General features: G+C 36.3%; 1 protein-coding gene across 17 annotated transcripts in view; it reads left to right on the top strand.

Annotated features, from left to right (window-relative positions):
• EYA1 (EYA transcriptional coactivator and phosphatase 1) overlaps nt 1-14,024 on the top strand; it is a 167,897-nt gene that overhangs the window by 24,430 nt on the left and 129,443 nt on the right. The gene's annotated exons all lie outside the window — the stretch shown is intronic.

Below are 14,024 nucleotides of genomic sequence, written 5' to 3'. Positions count from 1 at the left end.
CCACCCTCCTGATATGATATATCTAAAGTGTTCCTACCATGTCAATTGCCAGTGCTTTGAGTATGTCTCATAGCATAGCCAAATGCATGCTTACACCTTTGGAGCCTCTTATTTCTTAGGACATGAAAAAATTTTCCGTGCAATGAAATATAACACTTGGTTATTAACATTTGCTGGTTTATATGCTATGGGAGTCCTGGTATTCAAAGCCCTGCTATTGGAACTATTGGTTTCATTCTTTGTTTGTTGTTTAATTATGTTTTTCAGAAAGTCATTTCCCATACAGTCTAGCCAAACTTTTAACTAGAAATCTACAAGTCTCTTTAGTTGGTCTAATATACTCTGAAAGATTTTAGTGATTTGCTTCCTGTAGGTGGGCAGCCATAGTCTTGCCCATGTCTGAGGTAGAAGGAGGTGGGAGTTTCTTGCACTCTGCCAAGGTGTTCTCAGGACTGGCAAGCTCTTTTAAACTAAAAACAGAAAATTGGGTCATGCAGGCAATGGCACTTCTCTTTCTCTCAAAGCTAAAACAACAAGAAAAACAACAAGATATTTTGACATCCCTGAAGCATTTTTAAAATCCCAGCATGAATAATTTTTGAATTTCATCCTCCTGTCTTTTTTTTTTTTTTTTTTTTTTTTTTTAGGCTAACTGTCCAAACTACATCAGGGAGAATTAGATCACAAAACTCTAGTATGTAGACAGCATTTTTGAGACCATTTCCTTACAGCATAAGTAACCATTGAAATGAAGCTGCAAAGCAAGCAAAGTATACTTTTTGTTATTATTTGAGGCAACTGGTTCTCTTTATGAATCTCCTGTATCTGTGTGAGATTTTCCAAGTTTTTTGTTGTTGTTTCTTGGAAGTGTTCTGTGTGAGACAAGAGTGTCCTGTGACGATGTGTAAAGCTTTTGTATAATGTGCCAATGACTTAGAACAGAACTTACTATCCCACAGCAACTTCTACAGTGGAAGGTTTTATAATCTTTGCAGATGTGATGGGACAGCAGTAGTGTCAGTTCTGTGTAAACCATTTTGTTGTTGTTAGAAAGTGTTGTTTGAACATGTAAGCTGAATCACCAAACATTTAACCTGAATCACCATTAAGCTGTCACCAAAAGAGGTCCCTTCTGCAGCTGACAACTGAGGTGATTTTTATTATTATTATTATTTTTTTTTTTTCACATGGTACAAAACATATCTGATACATGAACTGAACAGCAGAGCTCATTATAGTGTATATAAGTGTTGTTATAACTGTGATGAACAACAGAGGTAAAAGAGACAAGATTTGCAGGAAAAAGTCATGTTCTAAAATGTCATTTTCTAAAATGATGGAATAATAGGGAAGAAAAATAAAATTGATTTTTGGTGCAAAAACATTCAGAATCTTTCTCACTGAATGTATTCAGTTTAAAAAATAGCTTTGAAATGGAAGGTTTCTGAATTTGTGTTGAAATGGCATTAGCAGTTTTAACTAAAAGCCAGGATCCTGGGGTGCTGGCATCAGTAGCAAGTTGTGAAGATGTCATTCCCCTGGATTTTCACTCTGCTCCCTGGCAATGGTGCTGTGGGATGCATGGTCACGACTGATGGCTTGGGTCAGAGGAAGGAGATGAACCTCATGCTTGCTAAAGAGTGTCTTACCCACAAGTATGGATATATTCCAGGGGAGAGTTTTGAGAGCAACCCGTTCCAGAAAAACAAGAGGTTAAATATTTCTCTGGAGTAGAAGTTTAAATTCCAGCTCTAGTCAGGCAGAAGTAGGGTTTATTCTCTGTTTTGCATTCTTTGGATTATAGAATAGCCAGGGTGCTAAGAAAAACCATCTCTATCCACCTGTCCCTCTTCCTTTCTTCTGTGATACCATCTTTTTGTCAAAGATATGATAAAAGAGTAAATATTACCAACATGAGCCCATCTATTCGAGAAGCAGCGATTGAGAGTTGAATTACTTAATCTTTTGAAAAAATATTCTGTTAGTATTTTTATGAAAAATAAATATAATCAATATTAAGAAGTAAGTCAGTGACTATTTTTGATTTTCTTTTCACTGAACTGATGCACTAATTGAAGGCTGGCTTTAATACAGGGCTTTGTTCCATTTGTAGAGCATCACTAGTCAGTGACATCTATTGACCCTCAGGCCTCAAGTAGTTCAGCCACCTTGGCTTCAGTGCATAGTGTGTCTTTGGAGATGATGCCTGCTGCAATGTCACAGGCTAAATCTTAGAGCTCGAGACAGTCTTTTGGGGGCTGAAAATAGAATCTGCATCAGCACCCCTCTATCCACTGTGGCCAAATCCCAAGCAAGTCTCTTGGAGTTCAAGATGTGGGGTTCTACTCTTAACTTAGCAACTGCTTTTCCTTCCTTGCCTTTATTCTTCATCTTTTCTATCTCTTACCTTCTTTTTAAGAAGAACCTGTCCTAAGTAACCAACATGGTTTCTTTAGCAAATCAGTTATAAGTCCTTGAGTGGCAAAGCTGCTAAAAAACAATCCTTCCAATGCCTGTTACCAGCACAGTTTGGTCAGTCAGAGAACAGCCGGTAAGGGTATGAGCTCAACACCCCTTGGTCACCAAACCAGAATTAAAAGTGTGCAGGAGACACAGGAGTTATGTTTTTATCTTAATTGTTCTTCCCTCCCCTTCTGTATTTGCTTTGTTTTATCTTCAAGAATGGAAGATTGGACACCAGCTATGCAGCAGCTCCAAATCCTCTTTTTATTTCTACCTCCTCCTTATTCGTCTTCTGCGGAAGAGTTAATCCAATGACGTCTGGATGACAATGACACTACATAAAGTTTTTATCCCACTCAGGACTTTCCCCGTTCAATAGTTCAGCATGTAAGTAGAAAGAGAATAAGAAGCGTTATCCCAAGGAAAGCAGTATGTAATACCTTAATATTTTGAAAACATTAACTCTTCTTCCTTTTTTATTTTTATTTTCTATTTATTTTTATTTTTATTTTATTAAAAGTTACAGACAGTCTGCATGGGGATTGTTGCCATGGTGGTATGGTATGATGGTTTGTCTGTACTTACAGTGCCAAGCTGTATTGACTGCTTGTCACTGTGTAATTGAGAAGGATCAGGCTAATGCCTTTGACTCCCTGGTCCTCTTTGTCCACCATCATTTTTAATAAATGACGTGATTTCAAGAAACCTCCTATACAGAGCACACCCATTCTTCTGTGTTTTACAGCTGTTGCCTGCATGTCCAATGACTTGTGCAGGAGGAGGCTGTACTGAGCACGGTAAAGGTGGGAACCACCCTGTGTACATGAGTAGGTAGTGAAATACTGTAGAAAATGTAAGGAAGTTAGGAATAAAAGGACAAGTCATTTGTTCGCTCCTTTTGTTTCCAGATGAAAGGGTTCCTCCATCCACCTCCTCTTCTTAGTCTTTGCCTTCTCTTTGTTTTCACATTTCACAGCACAGTGCAGTCATTTTATTAGTTGAGGTTAACACATGACCAAGGAACATAAGAAGTCATGCCTAAAAAATGATTTATGCCTCTGAGCTCTCAGGTCTTATATGACCTGTCATAAAATTAAAAATACTTGTTAAATATTTTCCAAGAATAAATTTGAGAGGTATTGTTTATATACCTATCTTCTGCTGATAAGCTTTGTGACTATTTGCTTACTTCACACTAATGTCAGATTTACACTGATGGTTTTTAGGTCATCCTGAGTACTTTCCTTCAGTGCTGGTACACCTTTGGCTTTCCTCCCATTCACCATGCTAATAATAATCTGTGGATTTCAGCTGGTTTTAAAAAAAGGCCAATGCTCCTCTTGAGAATTTATTTATTTATTTATTTATTTGTTTTCCCCAGATCTCATCACCTTCAGCCACTGATATTTTCTGCCACTCTAGTTTCTCGTTGTCAGTGGCTAAGTAGATAAACATTATTTCCTCCAAATTCTGCAGGGGGCACGTGGCACTAGAGGCAATTGGTAGAAATAGAACTTGTGTCCTTGGTTTTGCTGAGCAGCTGTTGATTGTGTCAAACTGACTCCTAAGTGCAAAACTTTATGTAGTTGTTACTGCTGTTACCTAGAAAATATTATAAACTCTTGCTGCGGTCTCTATTACAGATGGGATGTACTGTTGCAGAGTCCCTTTCTTAGTATTATTTCTTTTTAGTTCTTAATATGGGGTTATTTGGCAAATGTTCCATGCTTAAATACTTTTAGGCATGAATCCTAGAGAGATAACTTTTTTAGGCGGTTTTATTATTTCGTTTGCAAGCCTTGTGCTCCAGTGAGGAATTGTGAGTTACCTTTGTAAGGCAAACAGAATCATCAGAAACAAGTGGCACTGACAAACCTACTGTATTTTATAACTTAACATTTGTTTTCTGTAAGCCATTTGTTGGTATAAAAGTAAATGAATTAAGTGCTAAGAAGTGTTGAGCAGGACATGTGCAGGTCTGCCAACAAAAATAAACATGTCTGTGATGAAGTGTGTGATGCTCTTAGGGGCATGCTAAACAAGAACTGTCAGGATCACAAACAAGCTGACCACGCAGAGTGCAGGCACAGGGCTTCTGAACCAGGGATTATCTTCTTTCAGCACAGACATTCAGTTTAATGTTCACAAAGGGGTTTTAAAACTTTATTATTTTTAACAGCCCTGAATCTGTCAAAACTGAAGGACGAGGTTAAATAGCTGTTACATCCGATGTGTTTCATACAAAATCTTTGTGTTATCCTACTGTGCCCAAGCTTTCACTAGAGATATCATGATTATTCTGGTGATGCTTTTGGAAGATTTGACACTTCATTGAGGAAGAAATTAACTTTTTCTGCTTTGAGATGTCCTTGTCTAACTGAATGTAATGTTTAGGTACAAGGAGGGTTTTGTGGTTAAGACACTAACTTATTTGGGAGATTTGGGATATATGAATCCATGTCTGTCCTGCAAACTCCTTCTAATAGTGACACCATGCTACCTGTCTCTGCCTACTTTCTGTCTGAAAAATGGGGTAGTGATGCTTTCTCTCCTGTCAGATTAGTCTAACTCATTTAAGCTAGTTGTAGTGAGGTTATGTATACAAGTTGTGCTAAGCATCGTCTTCCAATCCTGAGTATTGAAATTGTGCTCCCTTTTGAAAGCTGAGTGAGAGAGTGCCATGACCAAAAGTCTACATAATACAATTTTAAGTGACAAGAATCTATTATCTTGTAACTCAATGACTTTTTAAACAATGCAAATTTTAGAACAAATATTTTTAAAATGATAAATATGAAACTGTTTGCCACATGTATTTCTTATATTTAGCTTATCTTTGTCTTATATATAGCTGTTGTTCCTCTATTAATCTATGTTTCAAACATTAAATGCCTTCCTCGTGGCAGCTGTCTATTCAGTTGTACTATAACTACTGGCATGTTAAATTCAAAGTGGAATGTCATGGAGAATGCAGATAATATATTTAGTTCCTGTCATTAGACAGCACAAGGCACCAGTGCGTCTCGTTCTCAGAGGGGGATGCCAGCTACTTTCACTGCAGTGTTCCCCTTCAGTTAATATATATATATATATTTTTTAGAGGAAGCATTAGTCAAGACTATCAGCATGATTTTTACTGCAACCTTGATAGTTATGAGTACCTGAAAGAAATGTTTTAAACAAAATATTTTTAAAGTCATGTCAGAGAGCATTTTTAGAAGACTATATGTTTGTTTTTCTAATGTTTCAATATGTGCAGTCTTTATGCATTTAATAAAAAATAAGTTGTAGCTGGAGCGGATGTAGGACTCTGGGTCTGAATGATCAGAAGCAAGCCATCTGAAAACAAATTATAGAAGCTTATGGAAGGGAAAACTTTCCCAAGAGCATAGTGTAAAGCTTAATCCATATTTCTAGAAAATTGCAGCTGTCAGGCTTTCTTTTATTACCCTAGCAAAATGCTGTGTCAGGTGTTACGAAGAAGTTTGGCCATGCATTTAGAAAATTAATAGTTTCCTTACATCAGATGTGTTAAATAGAAACATGTCTGCCAGCATAGCCAGTTGTCATATTTTGATGTTCCCATTGAAAGTTATTTCTTTTTCTATATGATTTAAGTTCTGCAATTAAGCTGAGAAGAAAGAGACATTTTGTTGGGACAGTGATCTTCATGCACATAAAAACATTTATGGATGAGACCAACATTTGCTATGCCAGTCTTGCTATATGTATTGTAGGTACTCCTGAGGGCAGTTGCTATTCAGACACAGTGATTTCTAGTGTGAAACAATAAATAATTGCCAATTTGCCATAAAGAAATTGGCATTGACATTAATTTGTATCACTGATAAATTGTATTCAGTTTGTCAAAAGATCAAAATGTCAGTCCATAGAAATATCTTAAACTGATGCTCTGATTTTGATAAGTTTTTCATTCTTTTTCAAAATTTTCAGTGCTTTCAACTAATTGTAGATTACTACTGGCATGAACAGCTTAAACATCAGATTTTATGGAGTTGCTTTCTTCATTCTGTGATATGGTTAGTGTACTGAAAATTGGTGCTGCAATGGCTCTTGATAAACAAGGAAGAAATCGTGGACATTCTCTGTGAATGACTGAACTGAAGCAATCTCTCATGTGAGGGAAGAATGAAAGCAAGTGGATTTATATTGTTACCTCTCAAAGCAGAGGCAAGAATGCTCACTGTTGCACGGACACTTCCACTAGTCAACTGCTGAATCATAGGATAATTTAGGATGGAAGGGACCCCTGGAGCTAATCTGGTTTGCCCAGAGTGAGTCCAGCTACACCAAGTTGCTCAAGGCCTTTTCTGGTTGAAGTTGGAATATCTCTGAGGATGGAGTTCGTACAGCCAGTCTGTTCAAAATAGAGAGGAAAAATAGAGGGGATTGTGTCCTCTGATCTGTTGCCTGCACTTTTGTTAATACAGCCACATATATTTTTGGCCTTCTTTGTTAGTGCTGGCTCATGTTCTAGTTCTCTATCAGGTTCTCCCATCCTTATCTGTAAATCTACTTTCTATGCAGTTGGCTCCTGGCTTTGACTGTCACATGAAACTTGGCTTTTCCTTTTGTTGAACTCCACGAGGTTCCATGAGGCCTATTTCTCCAGCCTACCAAAGTCCCCGTGATGAATAGCAATTCTTCCCTACCAATCTGGGAGGGCAGGGTTGCAAAACCTGAGAACCTGACAATCTGTGAACTTGTTGATAGTGCACTCCATCCTGTCTTCTTGGTTATTAGTAGATACTAAACAGTACTGGACATATTATGAATACCCAGGAGATGCCACTGACAGCTAGCTGCCAGCTGCCCTTTATATTGCTGATCAAAACATCATAAGGTTCAGCCAATTTTCCACCCTTCTTATCTTATACTCTACTTATTTACCTGAAAATATACTGTGAGAGACTTGTAGATTCTTGTCCCCAGAACCAGTCATTCCATTGTGAAGGTGGTCAGGCTGGTTAAGCACAGGTCGCCTTTGGTAAATCTATGACGGCTATTCCCAATCTTTGTGTCCATTATGTGCTTGGAAATGTTTTCTAGGAGGATTTGTTCCATAATCTTCCTGAAGACTGAAGTTAGGCTGACTAGACTTTACTTTCATGCCGTCTCTTATTCTTGAATATGGTGTGACATTTGCCCTTTTTGAGTCTTTAGGAATCTACTCTGATCATATGACCTCTCAAAGATGATCAGTCGTGTTGGTTTTCCAGCTCCACCTCTATGCTCTCAGGCCATGTCTCTATACTCCTTATGAGTAGCTTGCCACTGTCTCCACCTGTCATGTACTTAACTGTTGTGTTTGAGGTCAATCAGGAGTGTCCTGTCAGCTATTCAGGCCTTCTGCCCTGCCTGCTCAGCTTCATGTTCATTGGAAAGAACAATGGTAGGGTTATGATTGAGGGTCAACCAGCTTTTCTGGGCCCCATGGGATCCTGCCAAGCATGTCCCTGAACAAGCCAACAACCACTCCTCTGAATGTTGATATGAAATAGATGGGAGAATGGGTCTGAGCCATAATCTGTTGAACATAATGTAGAGGTGGCTCTGTCATTTTACCTCCATGGCTTAGGTCAGATGAAAAGGGGGAGACTGTAGATCTGGTCTTCAGGATGGCATCACTGTGAGGGAACATGGAGAGGAAGAAATGGAGGTATGCAACTTCCACTGAGGACTACTATTGGTGGCATTGGAGCTGCTGATGGCACTAGCTGATGGCATTAGCAAGTTTAATTCTCAAGCTGTGATTTAGACAATCCAAAAATGGAGAAGATGGTTGCTACAAAGAGCATATAGGATTTGTTATGTTTTGGAAATATTATCCAAATATTGTTTGGATCACGGAATCCTCATATCTAAGAAAGGTAGGAATGAAAGTTCTGCCAAAAGTGTTTCCCCTTTCTCCTCAGAAGAAAAGTGATTTTATAATGCACTGTAAATGTGTTAATGTATAGGGTTGTTACTAAACTCTCTACAGTTAAGAGGTAATTGCATATGATATAATAATACCTATTTTTATATCACTATGTTAATTTTCTTATACATTGATGGCATACCTGCCCCCAACATAATTTAATATTTCTAGTATACCAATAAATTTCAGACATTACAAAGCCCACTCAAAATCAAACCAGAAGAGTATCTAGATGTTATAATGCTTGTTCTATCAATGTTTCTGGAACAATACATAGGCAATTTCTGCTCATTAAATGTTACGCTGAATCCAAATGCATGCATCTCTTTTTCACAGACTTAAGATAGGATGGAAAACTCTAAGTCTTACAAAGAAACAGGACCTCACACAGTTTTTAATTTATTGCTTGAGTCAGGAGACATTTTAAACCTTTGAAAGTAATTGATTTTTTTCTGTCAGTTTTACAGGAAAATTAGTTTATTTAGTGTAAACTGACTAGAAAAATATATTGGAGAAGAAACTTGATGACAAGAAAACTAAAAACACTGGAGTTTGTATTTTAATTATTGCTATTAAATCAAAAAGGAAAAAAAAAAAAAAACAGGAAAAAAGTATATACAAACACTATTTATGTTTGACTACAATATTATGAAGTACAAAAAAAAAAAAAAAGTCCATATTCACTTTTTAATCTGCAGGTTTAATGCATGCATAAGGCTTGATTCTGATAGCACTTGTAAATGTGCAGCTAGATAAGCAGCTCTTAATTCAAGGACTGGTGTCCTTGCTGAGGTCCTTTGTTCCTAGCTGAGGAAAAAAAAATGCAGTCTACAGGCTGTATTTGTAATAAGTGATCAAACCTTCTCAGTGTTAGGATAAATATAGATTTACTGGCACCAGGAAGACTTTATTAGAAAATAGTCATTGAGGTGCTCTTTGAAGTGATATAGCAAACTGGAACCACTCCAGAGAGCAGCATGCACTGATCTTCCAGGGAGGTATGACTGGAGCAGGTGGGTGGCACTGGGTGGCACTGTGATTTGAAGGGTTGGGGGACCCTGAGGAGCCAATGGCAGAGAAGTGAGATGCAGAACACCTGAACAGTCACCTGAGAAGTGCTATGGCTTTGCTCTATCTTCCATAACCATGTCATACTTGTTAATAACTCATCCAAGGCCATGCTGAATTTAAACTGGAAGTATGCTCCCTATGACTTTATGAGCTTTATCCCTGCCATGCTAATGGATTGAGACAAACTCTTTTATCTCAAGCTGAAGGAAGATTTTTTTCATGTCCATTTTTATCCATAAGCTTCAAAGGAAATTGCTTTAAATAAGTGAACATTTGCCTAGAAATTGGAAAACTTAAAGCTGGCTGAATTCCTGTTTAAATGAAAAAAGAAATAAAATAGTAAATCATGAGTGCAGATTGTAGACGTGAACCATGGCTTATTAGCTTGAAAGAGGAAATTGATTTGTGTTTTTTTTTTTTTTTTTTTTTTTCTTTACAGAAGAATGCAAAGTAATTATTATATTTTGAATTACTATTGTTTCTATGTGATGTTTATGGCATAAAGAGAGCCCTCAACTTCTGAGAGCCTAATAGAATTTTATCAGTTCCTGGGGGAAGTCCTTGCTTTTGAATGACCAGTAATTTCTACATCATTTCATCTACTTGTTTGTATTTATGCTTATACAGTGTACATAAGAGTAAACCACTCTTGTGGCAACCTTTAAAAGCTGAAGCTAAGTTACAAAATTTGATAACCACAAAAGCTATTTAATGCAGCTAAACTCCTGAGCCCAAATATTTTTCCATTATGCAATGCAGAAAACAATTTCAATAGCCACAACATTTAAAAAAAAAAAAAAAAAAAAAAAAAAAAAAAAAAGCTTTTTCTGTTCTTCCTGGGGTATTTACAGCTCTGTGCCTCTTATTTTGAAGATTTTTATAACTGCTTCATTTATTATCCTCAGAGAAAGGCAATAATCAATAAATGAGTAAATTTACTGATAAGTTGACAGAAAGTAGTAACGCTTCAGTTACTGTCAGTAGACCTTTTTATGTGCATATTGTGACATAAGATATGATCAGGAATACAGTGCTGAATTCATGACTGAGATGGGAAGAGGCTGAATTGTTGAAGAGATTAAGTTATATAAATATGTATGCTAAAATGTCATCAGTTTGTCTCTTGCACCTTAGCCAGTCTATGTTACTGAATGCTAGAGGCAATACACTTAATTTAGAAACTGCAAAGGAAACTTCAAGAACAATTACCAAAATCTAGTTTAAATTCTGTAGTCCCCCTATATTTGTTGAACCTAGAACTCAAGATGTTAAATATCAAAATAACTTTTCCTTATTTTCTAAAATGTGCACAAAGTTAGAAAAACAAAGTATGAAAATGACCTGAAGTTTCATCTCTTCTTGATCTTTTAGCAGTAGGAGGTAGATTTTCCCAGTCTGTGGAATAGTCACAGTAGTTGAAACTCTGTTGAGCAACTCAAAGACCTTAATAAAATGGATGGTTTTTTAAGACACAGGGTGGTGTTACTGAGACTGATTTTTGAAGTAAATATTTCTATGCTAAAAGCATTTTACATCCCATACAGCTGTGATTTTTTTATTAATAAGATTTATACAAGTATTCAAAAAGGGGAAAATGGGGCATAGTTGAATATTAGTGCAGTTTTGAGCTGTGAGTAGTATCTGTGATTATGTGATTGATTTTAAACTTTTCATGATAGCAAATTTTCTTTTTCTGTACAACATACCTGAGTAAAAACATGGGTATGTTTAAAATACACATATAAATATGTTATATATGGGTTAAGTGAATTGGGAGGATGTGTAGAACACTTTTCAATTGTACTGAAATTATAACTATCATCTGTTGTGAATGGATCTCAAATTTACACACATGAAAATAAAACAATTAAAGTAAATTTTATTCTAAATGCTAATTAAATTTTAGAAATATTTATACTAAATCCCTTGTTTTAATTCCTGCTGTATTTGTCTTTGCAGGAGCAAAGTATTACAATCACTAAAAATCTCAGAAGTCTTGATTTGGCAGATCACATATCTCAGAAGGGTGCTTGTAAGAGGGAATTTATACTTTTCTAGATATCTGAATGAAAGAAAATTACTGAGAAAATTCTGCGAGTGCCAAGACTCCTTTTTAAGGTGGCTGACATGTCTGAAACATGGAAAAGGTGATGATTAGGCAGGTCATTCATCATACTGTTTTCCATAGTTGGATGATTTGTCATCATGAACTTTAAAGTTTACGGAGAAGATCTTCAATGTAAAGTGAGTGTAAGTGGAACATCTCGGTGGTACTATAATTAGTCTTACTGCCAAATAGTGCTTTTGATAACCTTCTGTTTCTATATTTATGAACTATTATTAGTTTGTTGTAATACTAGCAATATATAAATGGTTCACTGTAATGTCTAGAAGCCTCATCACAGACAATGTATTCCTAGGTGATTGATGAAATATGTAGTTATTTTTAATGATTGGACCTAATACAGGGATCATGAGAGAAACTGTGACCACACTGAGGTCAGAAAGAGTATCAGTAGTGAATTCAGAAGGACCAAGCTCCCATTTTTTTTTGCAATCATCATTTTTTCTTAGTTGAAATAATTCCATGACAAAAATACTTTTTATTTCTTAAAAAAAAAAAGTCAGAGTGTCACTGTAGGGCATGTCAGTCTCTACCATTAGTCTAGACTGGATTAGTTTATTAGTCTATTGTGCATTTCAAAGACTATTATTTTGAATTACATCTGATCAAAAGTAGACCTTTGAATGGTGAAATTTATGAAGCTCAGTCTTCAGTAGCTGTCTCCTGTGAGAATTTTCTAGTATCTAAAATCTGACTGAAGTTATGAGGTAGCCTTTCCCTCCATTGGGAAGAGCTAATCAGAACCACTCTTCTAGTCTGGGTCCTCTTTCCCTTGCCACCATAGAAGCAGCACTCTGTCTGCCAGGTTGAGGCATTACCAAGCAAAGAATGAGATGCATGGCCTGTGCAAAAGTGAAATGCTTGGTATTTTTCTTTTCATGTGAGATTGGATTTTTGTTTACCACATAATTAAAATATTAATAATAATAATAAATCAGATTTAAACATATCTTCACCATTATCAAATGTATATAGAAAATATAAAAAACAGGTAAGTCATTGTGCAAGGTAAATCCTTCAGCTTCATCTTGTGCTGAAATACAATTTTTAGTGAAAGAAATTAGATGTCATGTACCACTCCATAGGATCCTTTTAAAATTGAGATCACATGCTAAAATAAGAGTTCAGATCTTTCACAGAATTTGGTTATAAAATTGATAACCTAGATAACATGTTTCAAGGAAGCAAAAGGTAGTTATTTAAGATGCTGAAAGAAGCAAGATGGGAAGTGTGGAGGAGCTTAACAGGGAATTGTAACCTCAACTGTTTGACTTCTGTGTCCTATATGGTTTAGTAAGAAAAAATGTAGTTGTCTTATGTCATCCCTCTGAACTGAATTACTTATGTAATATCTAGTCTTAATAGTAGATGAAATTTCTTGGTGTTTAACAACTGAACAGAAACGAAGAGCAGGATGATTCTTAATTTAAAAACCACCACCACCAACAAAAAGCAGTTCCTATCCAACACAAAAATGATACAGGTCCATAAAACTTTGGATATATCTTTTAATATTTATTTCTACTTTTGTTATATTAAACAGTATTAATAGACCAACAGACTTTTAAAAGTCATCTTCAACTATCTATAACTCAGAAAATTAATAGTGATCACACCTCATTCAGAGATTTGTGGGCCATGTTCTTGCTTGCAGGTTTCCATACCACATCACATACATCTCTGTAAAGGAGTATACAACATGACTGATTTTATTTATGTTCCTTTAAAAACAGTTGATGCAGATGTAAATGGCAATGCAAAATGCAGAACGTTTGGACAAGTCTTCCAGAAAGATAGTTATAACCATCCTATTTCAAATGAATCAGAGGGGACAGGCTGACTGTCTTGAGGACCAGAAAAAGTAGTTGCACTAGTCAAGACATGGAAATTTAGAGGGATCAGTGACCTAATTAAAGAACAAGAATTCTTCTAGTGTTGATGCCTAAAGTTCAAATGTTCTTTTTATACAGGAAACTCGCCTGCCTGGCTGCTACACAAATATTAAAACAACTCTGTGTGAGACAAGTTTTTTCAGCATCTGGTCTGCAGCACCATGAGACAGTAGCTAAATCTTTGCTATGCAAGGCCTCCTTGTCAATCTTGAGCCTAAACATAGTAGCCAGTGTAATAAGATGTTTATTAGGGGAAACAAATAATTCATGTCTTGAGATAAACTCCTAACATTGACCACATTTCTCCTGAAAGTTACAGTAAAATGATTACTGTGTTTTCTTCCTAACTACATTCCTTTCAGGAAGAGACACTGCATGCCTGCTAAAGTCATTTGTAGCCTTGTCCTCCATATAAATGAATGTCAAGGTTGAATAAGATAACTAATGAGTTGGACTACCTCATACCTGAACACCAGAAGAGAGGTAGATCCAAGTTTCCTTTCTTTAATCCTTGGTGGGTTTCTCTGATTCT

This window comes from Oxyura jamaicensis, chromosome 2 (genome assembly GCF_011077185.1).
Source record: "Oxyura jamaicensis isolate SHBP4307 breed ruddy duck chromosome 2, BPBGC_Ojam_1.0, whole genome shotgun sequence".
NCBI lineage: Eukaryota > Metazoa > Chordata > Aves > Anseriformes > Anatidae > Oxyura > Oxyura jamaicensis.
The sequence above is the reverse complement of the archived record's forward strand: the minus strand, read 5'-3'. Positions and strand labels throughout refer to the sequence as shown.